Here is a 10,093-nt window from a genome sequence, read left to right on the forward strand (position 1 = left end):
TGTAAACATTCACATTGTCAACACGCCGGGCCGGGCCCGCCCACGAGCCGTGGGCGGGTTTCGGGCAGCTACGAGGCGCAGGCTAATTTTACACTCCTATCAATGTGAATGTTAACATGTCAATGTGAATATTCACATTGTCAACGGGCCGGGCCGGGCCCGCCCCGGGCTGCGGGCGAGCTTTTGGCCGCCCATGGGCCACGACCCAATTTTATACTCTTATCAATGTGAATGTTAACATGTCAATATGAATATTCACATTGTCAACGGGCCAGACCGGGCCCGCCCCGGGCCGCCCATGGGCTGTGGGCGAGTTTCGCGCCGCTACGGGACGGGGGCCAATTTTACACTCCTATTAATGTGAATTTTAACATGTCAATGTGAATATTGACATTGTCAACGGGCCGGGCCCGCCCTGGCTCGTGGACGGGTTTCGGGCCGCCCACGGGCCAATTTACATTCCTACAAATATGAATTTTAAAATATGAATGTTCACATCATTAAATTGCTAATCGTTGAAAGAATATTTATAAAGGTATCAAAATTACATATAAGGGCATAAGTGTCTAAGAAAATAGTGTAAATCAAGAAAATGGACTTTATGGAATAAAACTATACATACATGGGACTAAATGGGTTAAAAAATTCCTTCATGGACTTCTTGAGTTAAAACACTTTTAAATTGGACTTATCAATAAAAATCCCTTTTTTTTAGTATAAATTATAAGCCCCGTTTGGCAATTGTCTTTTTTTAATCAAAAAGCTTAAAAATTATTAAAAAAATTAAAATGCCAACAATCTATATTAAAAAGTTAAAGATTTTATTTATTTTTATTTTTTACACATCTGTTCGTAAAAATTTAAAAAGTCATCCTAAACATACTAGTTTTTTTTACATCACATTTTAGCTAAAAAACCAAAAAATTATTAAAAAATTCTATTCCCAAACGTGGCCTAAATACATATTTTAAAATTTATTTAAAATATAAAATATCTCTTATAATTTGAAAATTACATTTTATTTTAAAATTTTTAATTTCATAATAAATAATCTCTTTTATTAATAAATTATTAAGTCAATTAACAATTTTAATGATGTTAGAAAGTTATTTTAACTAATAATTTAGATAATTTATTATTATATATAATAGCAGTTATGAATTTTATTTTTTTAATTAATTATGTTGAATAAATTTTTTTGATAAGGGGATATTTATAATTTTTTAAATCAAAGAAGGTAATTTGTATTTTAAATTAAACACAATGAGTTATTTATAATTTATCCCTTTTTTTATTTGACCTAACAAGATACATGTCAATTTTTATTTATTTATCACATATTCAATCATATAGGACTCAATTTTTTTTAATCACATCATTATAAGTGAATTTGTAAATTTAAAATATTTCTATAATATAATCTTATTGTAATTAATAAGAAAAATGGTATGTAAATAATCTTTTTACTATCAAATTAATATATCAAAATTGGCAACATTTTAGGAAAAATTACTCAAAAATCTCATTTGAAAAAATATTATTCCATTTAGTTCTGGAAGTTTTCTTTCAAACCATTTGGTTATGTTTATTTTTGGTATCTTGTATTTGTATGATTTGGGCATTGTGGAGTTTACTTGTTTGTCCTTAGATGTGATTTTGTTTTTAATTTTTTCATGATGTTTGGGTGGATTTGTTGAGGCATGGTGTTAGTTTCCATTTATTAATATTATTATTTTTTTTGAGATTGTGCGGAGTGATTTGTGGGAGCTTTTCTCAAAATAAGTCAAAATACCAAACTATTTCCCAACCTAAGCTTAGTTCGGACGGAATTTTCAAAATAGGTTAAAACGTGGTTACAAACCACGCTTTTACCCTTTTTGTGGTCCTCCCGTGAAAAATTTGTAAAATCGTAAAAGTGTGGTTACAAATCACGCTTTTAATTAAGAAAACGTGGCTACAAACCACGCTTTTAAGTAAATTTTTTTTTCCCAGAAAACATGGTTAGGAACCGCGCTTTTAATTAAAATGTAAAAACGTGTTTTGAAAACACGTTTTCAATAAAACACAAAACGCTGCACTTACTCTTCATTCTCTTTCTCTCTCTCTAACACACACCCACACCCACCACACTCACACACTCACATCTTTTTAATATATATAAATTTTATTTTATAAATTTGGGACCAATATTAAATATATATAATAATAATTTATAATAGCAAATAATAATCAACTATATAATTTTTATAATTTTTGTAAATATAAATCATTTTTATTATTTGCTATTATAAATTATTATTATATATATTTAATATTGGTCCCAAATTTATAAAATAAAATTTATATATATTAAAAAGATGTGAGTGTGTGAGTGTGGTGGGTGGGTGTGTGTGTATGAGAGAGAGAGAGAGAGAGTGTGTGTGAGAATGAAGAGTGAGTGTAGCGTTTTGTGTTTTATTGAAAACGTGTTTTCAAAACACGTTTTTACATTTTAATTAAAAGTTCGGTTCCTAACCACGTTTTTTGAAAAAAAAAATTTACTTAAAAATGTGGTTTGTAACCATACTTTCTTAATTAAAAACGTGGTTTGTAACCACGCTTTTACGATTTTACAAATTTTTCACAGGAGGACCACAAAATGGTAAAAACGTGATTTGTAACCACGTCTTAGCCTATTTTGAAAATTCCGTCCGAACTAAGCCTAATTTGAGAAATAACTTGGTATTTTGGCTTATTTTGAGAAAAACCCCGATTTGTGGGGTTGAATGATGTTACCAAACAACAAATTACTAGGTACTTGGTTTTGATAAGTTGGGTTATGTTACAATATGGATAAGTGGGCTTGATGGAATTTGGGGAATGAATAGGTGTAATATTCATTTTCTTCTGCTGTGTTGTTGAGTAATGTTACCAAACATTTCGGCTAATGGATCTCACATTCAGAAGCTATTGCAATGTTTACCTCACCATTTTTATTCAGCTTCATCTTATGTGAGGTGGGTTCTGAACATTAAAACATACCATCCGTCACCAAGATCTGCAATGTGTATTACTTTATTTTGTTCAAATCTATTTACCTCTTATTCTTTAGGTACTCATTTGTTTATAACATCAATTTGTTAGAACCCAGGTGGGATAGGGGCGGGTTGACACCAATAACTGAAGATTCCAATTTCAACATAACGGGTTATGAAGTTTGGCAAGTTGTCAAAAAGTTAAAAAGTCAAAAAGTTACTTAAAAAGTTAAAAAGTTATTACTATTCACCAAAAGTAAAAAATTACGGTTGCACAACTCTCAATCTTAATTTTTCTCTACACACTAATTTATACAATTTTTTAATATACATTTTTTCATAAAAAGTCAAAAAGTTAACTCAAACATCCATATTTTTTTTTCTCATTTTTTAATCTAAAAAGACAAAAAATATACTTATTTAGGACACGCCAAACAACCTCTTAATTTTAAAAACCACACATGAAAAGAGTGTTGGGAGGGGGGAGTGAAACGTACATTATTTTCGGTAAACTAATTGTCCAGCTTGAATGCATGGTACCACCTACCATGTGGAACTAGATTTATCTCACCACAACATTGGTCAACCACCCGGAAAAAAATAAATAAAAAATTCACATTACAATAACATAATCTGATAACAAAAAGATTTCTAAATGATTACGATCTTAATTTTCTTAAAGCATTATTTATTATTGTTATTATTACTTTATTTTTTTGACTTCATTAATTATGTAGATACATGAAAATTTAATATAGTATTTAATTAATTTAATATGATATTTAATTATATATAATTAATTCGAATATTTATATATATTTCTATTTTTTTTATATATATAAAAGGTGTTATATATGTATATATATCTTATATTGTATATTTATATATGTTGTATTTATATAATATAATAGAATATAATGTCAATTAGGTTATCTAGTACACAAAACAAAACAAAAAGAGAGGGTTGTGTGTTGTGTGGCGGGGGAGAGGAAGAGAGGGAGAGAGAGAGAGAGGAGTGGAGAAGAAAAAAGGGTTAGGGTTGTTTTGGTAGCTCTATTAGTTCTTTAAATATTTCTTTGATCTACAAAAATAATTGTGAGTACAAAGTCCACTTCCCTTGATTTATGTTTAATTCATTATTTTTATTTATTTGATGTTGGTTTGATTTTGTATTTGCATGTAGATGATAGATTGATTTCAATTATTTTTATTAGTTGTGTATGTAATGTTTAGGGTTTTTATATATATTTATTTTGTACATGTAATCACACTCATAGTTATATGAAATTAAAATAAATTAGGAACCCATAGATAAATTCCTTACACTCCACTACGACTCCATGGATTGTTATTTTATTTGAGTATTAGTGAGAAAGAGTGTATAAAAAAAAAGGTGAGAATTATGAGATTTATTTGAATACCTTAGGCTTGACATTGTTATATTTGTTCTCATGAGTAGATGAGAGATTGTGTACATATGTATTGTTGCCTCGTTCTCAAGAGTAGACGAGTGCTTTAATTTACGCACGTATGTATATATGCTAACCATCCAAGGAGTGTGGGTCAAACTCGGGACAATATCCTCGTGCAAGTTTGGCTTCGGAGCGATATTAGGTATACAGGAGGCACATGAGATATATGTGTAGGCCGGAAGTGAAGGGCCGAAGTGGTGGAGTTAAGGTACAAATAATAAAATATGAACTTATTGGTATAGTGTGAATTGTATTGATTTGTACATCTTGAAAAATAGTAAGCGACCTCAATAAATCACAAAATTTGGGCAGAGGCATGTATACATAATTCTAGATAACTTTTGTGTTTTAACTTTTTGCTACAAAGATCGATTAAAACTTATAATTGGATGATCTTGGTTATAACAGTTTTTATTCATTTTAGCAATGCAGATTTTAAATGCTATTTTAACCCACGAAACAAGCTCATTTTTATTGGTTTCACATAAAATGAAGTAAAACATTATTCTGAACACCTTTTGTGTTTTGAACTTTTCCCAAAAAAATCATCTTAGGGTAATTTCTTTTCGTTTTCAGCTTCAGATTTTTCGGTTGAATTCCGTCTAGGTTCTTCTATCAAATTTTTCTCTCAACCTGTTAAGTTTTTACTAAATTCGTTTGCTTTATCTTTTATAAAATTTGATTATGTATAACTTTTGTTCTTTGAGTTTTGGTAAATTCGAATTATTTAAGTATGAAACGGTGCATTTTCCTACTTCTTCAGCAAGTTACTTGTGATTAAATTATACTAACTTTATTTTTTACAGAATGGTGGGTTTTACAAACTTTTTATGCAGGGCTGATCCATCATTTATTTTTTATTTTTTTTACTTTATACTCAATTTATATTTAGTTGTGTATAGGCAAGAAACTAAATGCCACAATATCTGAGGAAACTATCATTTTGTCTCGGTGTGGGTGGAACTACTTGTCTTATCTCGTAATAACAAAATTAAATGTACTTTTGTTTGTGTCTAGTAGACACGTAGGTGTCAAATCTTGTACTCATATCAATATATTTGTATACTGACTCATTTTTGTCTTTTGGTATCTCGGGTGCGCTCTGTTTGAGCGCAGCCGAGCTTCCTTTGTAGGATTAGTTGGGACTACGGTGGTGATAAGAAATAACTATAGTTGTTGGACATGGCTCTTGGACTTCTTTTGTTTTCTTGAGCTTAGGATTGATATTAGTTTATGTATTTATTATTTTTTTTTGACCTTAGTATTTTGATAATTTGACATGGTGGGTTATTTTGTAACTTTACATTATTTAAGTTGTTTTGACTATTTGTTGTTACTTTAATGTTGGAGATATTGGATAATTATGAAATTACGGTGGATGATTTAATTGGCGTTTGTTAATTTTTTTTTATCTCTTGTATTTTTTTTGAGCATTGAAATTTTCTTAAACCTGATGGTGACAAGAACATTTAGATTGTACCTAAGATTTGAATGATGGAATATTGATTGGGATTAGTCTTAATTTAATATGTAATTGTCCAAATTTTGGGGCGTGACATTACATAATGATCATATTCACATTACATAAATCGTAATGCACCAAAATGATAAAGGTCAACTGGAATTAAAACACATTCAATCATACCAACTTGGCGTACAATACTCACTTGCCATACAAACAGAACAAAATCACAAATCATTGTGGTCCCTAAAGTCAGAATTTCATACCGGAAATATTATTTCTATTATTCGCAACGTAACATTATCGACCAATACGACATAATGATATATGACAAAAACAAAAGTTAACAATTCACCTAATTAAACAGTCACAAAAATCGTCCCAAAAAACTGTCTTGCTTTTCTTTCAACCATGTCAAAAACAAAAAATGCATTGAAAATAAAATAAACTTAACAACCAATTCGAACTTGCAAGGGGATGGGGCTATTGGGGGGCTGATAAAACATATCACGTGGTCCTCACTTGTAGTCCTCTTTTTGGGTTGACAACAACGACATTGGATTGATACATTAGCCTCGATGGGTCGACGATAGGTTTTCTACCACTGCCGGTTCAAGCTTTCTGTTTCTTGAAGGGTAGTTGAGTTTGTTTCTTAGTAGCTAACTGGGTGGACATTTGGACAATCAAATTTGAGCAGGGTATTCTCCCATCCATCCTATGTTTATATCCTTGCCTCTCTGCACTACCTGCCATATCATTAACTTCATATTATTAGCCCAACTGACGGCAGCAAAAAAAAAAAAAAAAAAACGAACAGCCCAACACAAAAATTAGCATGAACATCACATCAAATCACGTATGTGCTTAAGTTCTTACCGATAAAGTCGCATCATGCAATACACATTATAAATGTGAAACAACTACATTCACACGTGAAAGCTTAACCACGGAGGCATAACAACTTGGAACACCATCGAGTTCAGGACCAATCCATAGAATTTTTAAAACATATTGCCACATTTTACCATATATATCTACAAAAATGACATGACTTTACAAACATGATGAGCACGCCAATCATCCACCACTTAACATGGACAATGGTTTGGCAGTTTTAAACAAGTCATCCCACAAAAAAAATAAAATAATAATAATAATAAAAAAACCCTTTTCATGCATACCGAATTATTCAAAAATAAAAAACAACAACACAAAAACAATCAACGATACCCACACCTTGCAAACAATGCGTACTCTGACGTATTGACAACAGAAATTTCAGCATGTATGTACATTTCTGTCTAACAAACAACATACCGCACGTTGATTACTTATGAACACGGATATGAATGCCATTACACATTGCACACTACAAAACAACACTAATATGGCCAATTTCACTAAAAAAATGACCCCAACAATTTAACACTATCCATAATACCAAACCCACTTAGTAAATGTGACTAATATTGTACTACATTAACATGTACACCCATAACACATTCACAATATCACTGATGTCATTAACATTTCCAAACCAACTGCAACACACCTACAATTGGACATTTTGACATAATGAAAGCATTTACATAGACAATCATAACTAAAGTCACAACAAAAGGTAACCCAACCATTTACCAACACTACGACAAAACCTACTCAAAATGGATAAATCTTATATGATTGACATTGGTCATCATTAAGATATACATCATGAAAAGATTCCACTACCCTAACATGGACATCCCAAACATTCCTCACCATTACTGGCACATATACAATTGGAAAAATAGGGGAATGATTGCATCATTACAACAAATCAGCACAACCAACACTACAATGGCACCACCGTTAAATTTATATCAACACACACAAATCGCTGCAATACCAAATGAATGTCACACCTAAATGTTACATTACCAAAAATACAGATGACACATTACATGACTATATCCCTAATGCAATTCCAAACTCACCCAACCATTAGCATCAAACAACATCACAGACAAAGAACAAACATCGCTGCATACCTATCATAAATAGAGAAATGCTCTAACATCAACCAAATACACTCAAACACCCTAACGAGAATGACCCATAAAAACCAGGGAAATCAAAAATCGGAGGCCACATTCCTGATACCTTTGTTCACCAACACAATTAAAGACGCCGATGATGGGTAAAGGTAAACTTGAAGCCACCAAAGTGACGTTGCTAACGACAACTAAGACAGTAAAATTACACAGTTTCACTCGCTTTTGACGATTCAATGTTACAATACATCAAGAGGAGTTTTGTATTTCTAGGTTTTAGGAGAGAAACCAAATGCTATTTGGGGCAACTACGAATTATGGTTTAAAAACCACAAATAGTGTAAATGGAAGATTATTCATTGCACTAACATTGCCAGCTTCATTTCTTCCGAAATGATCGAATGAGAGGGAAAACCAAAAAACTATACAGTACCTTTTTGGACAAATTGATAAAATCAACATTATAGAAACCCCATTTTTACCCCTCAATTTTTGAGAAACAAATGGTGCAAGGATGTACAAAAGGGTATTTAACATTGAAATGAGATTTATTAGTCTACAAGAAAAAATGCAGGACTAATAAGACCTAGATTTGGGATTTACTAGTGCTTTACCCAACATTTTATTGTTATGTTTGATTATATGTCTCAAAGTTGTTATCAGTTTGTGACTTTGATTACAATGGTGAAGTGGTCAGTCATTATGATTGAAACTGGTCATAAATCTAAATTTGAATTTTTTTTGCCCAAAAGTCCACACTCTGAAACATTATGTCCATAAGAACAAGCTCCCGCAAAATGACCAAAATACTCCTCTACTACTTCTGTCTCTCATCCGTTTTATTTATAATTCTCTCTCATACACACTCACATTTGTCTCCTTATCTCCTCAAATCTCTCTCTCTCTCTCTTCTGATCAGAGATGGAAAGTGGGCGGCGGTGGGTAATGAGCTCGAAGAGGATGGATCTATGATGTCATCTTTATCTCTCCCACCCTTGTCGTCCCCTCTACTTCTAGTGACATCTCTTCCTACTCCTCTATTTTTGACGCCTCAACTTTTGTTCGCAGTGGTGAAAGCTCACATGCACTAGGAAAGTCTGCTACTTTAGCGATGATGAAGTCAGAGATCCTCCACGATTGTGGAGTAGCCCCCATCAGTTGTCTTCGTGGTCTTCTTTGGCAGTTCTACTGCCCCTTTATTTTCTCGAATTGGTTATGCTCCTCAGCCAAGCTGCTGTTGAGTCTCATCGTTTAAATTTGAGCGCCGTGAATGTTCCACTTCCTTTTCCTAAAGAATCATTTTACAGATGTGGAGTTTGACGATACACACTGATTTGTAAAATGTATATATTTATCCATCTCTCTTCTTATTCTCTCTCTATATGTATATATATATATATATATCACTCATCAAATCTGAAAGGCTTTTTTTTTTTATAGTTGTTGTTGTTGTTGTTGTTGATAATGAATCTATGATATAATGTTGTCATGACCTGAACTCACCTCTAAAGGTTAGGATCATAATCAGCTAGTAATAATGAGATTACCTTTTTGCCCCACATAATTAAATATGAAAAAGTTTTCTTACAACAATAGTTTCCATTCTAGTATTGGTATGGCACCATACAAAGCCTCGTATGGCAGAAAATGTAAATCCTCGGTCTGTTGAACAGAAGTCGGGAACAGAGTTTTGCTTGGTCTCGAGATTATACAAACGACTATCGAAGAGATCAAAATTATTCAGCAAAGGCTTAAGATTGCACAAAGCGGATAAAAGAGTTATGCAGATAATAGAAGAAGGGCTCTTGAGTATGAAGTTGGTGATCATGTGTTCATTCGTGTGATTCCGATGAAGAACTTGTCAAGGTTCGGCAAGAGGAGCAAGTTATCACCTCGATATATTGGGTCATTTCAGATTTTGAAATATCTTGATCTAGTTGGATACCGAATTGCTCTACTGCCAGGATTGGAACAAATGCATAAAGCATTTCACATATCAATGTTGAGAGGTTACCTCTGAGATCCATTCCACGTTATTGATTATCACCAACTAGCTCTTAATGATAATATGGAGTATAAAGAAAAATCGATTCTTGACTGACAAGTGAAATA

The sequence above is a fragment of the Camellia sinensis genome, chromosome 8 (genome assembly GCF_055761805.1).
Source record: "Camellia sinensis isolate YWXY chromosome 8, ASM5576180v1, whole genome shotgun sequence".
In the NCBI taxonomy this organism is placed as follows: Eukaryota; Viridiplantae; Streptophyta; class Magnoliopsida; order Ericales; family Theaceae; genus Camellia; species Camellia sinensis.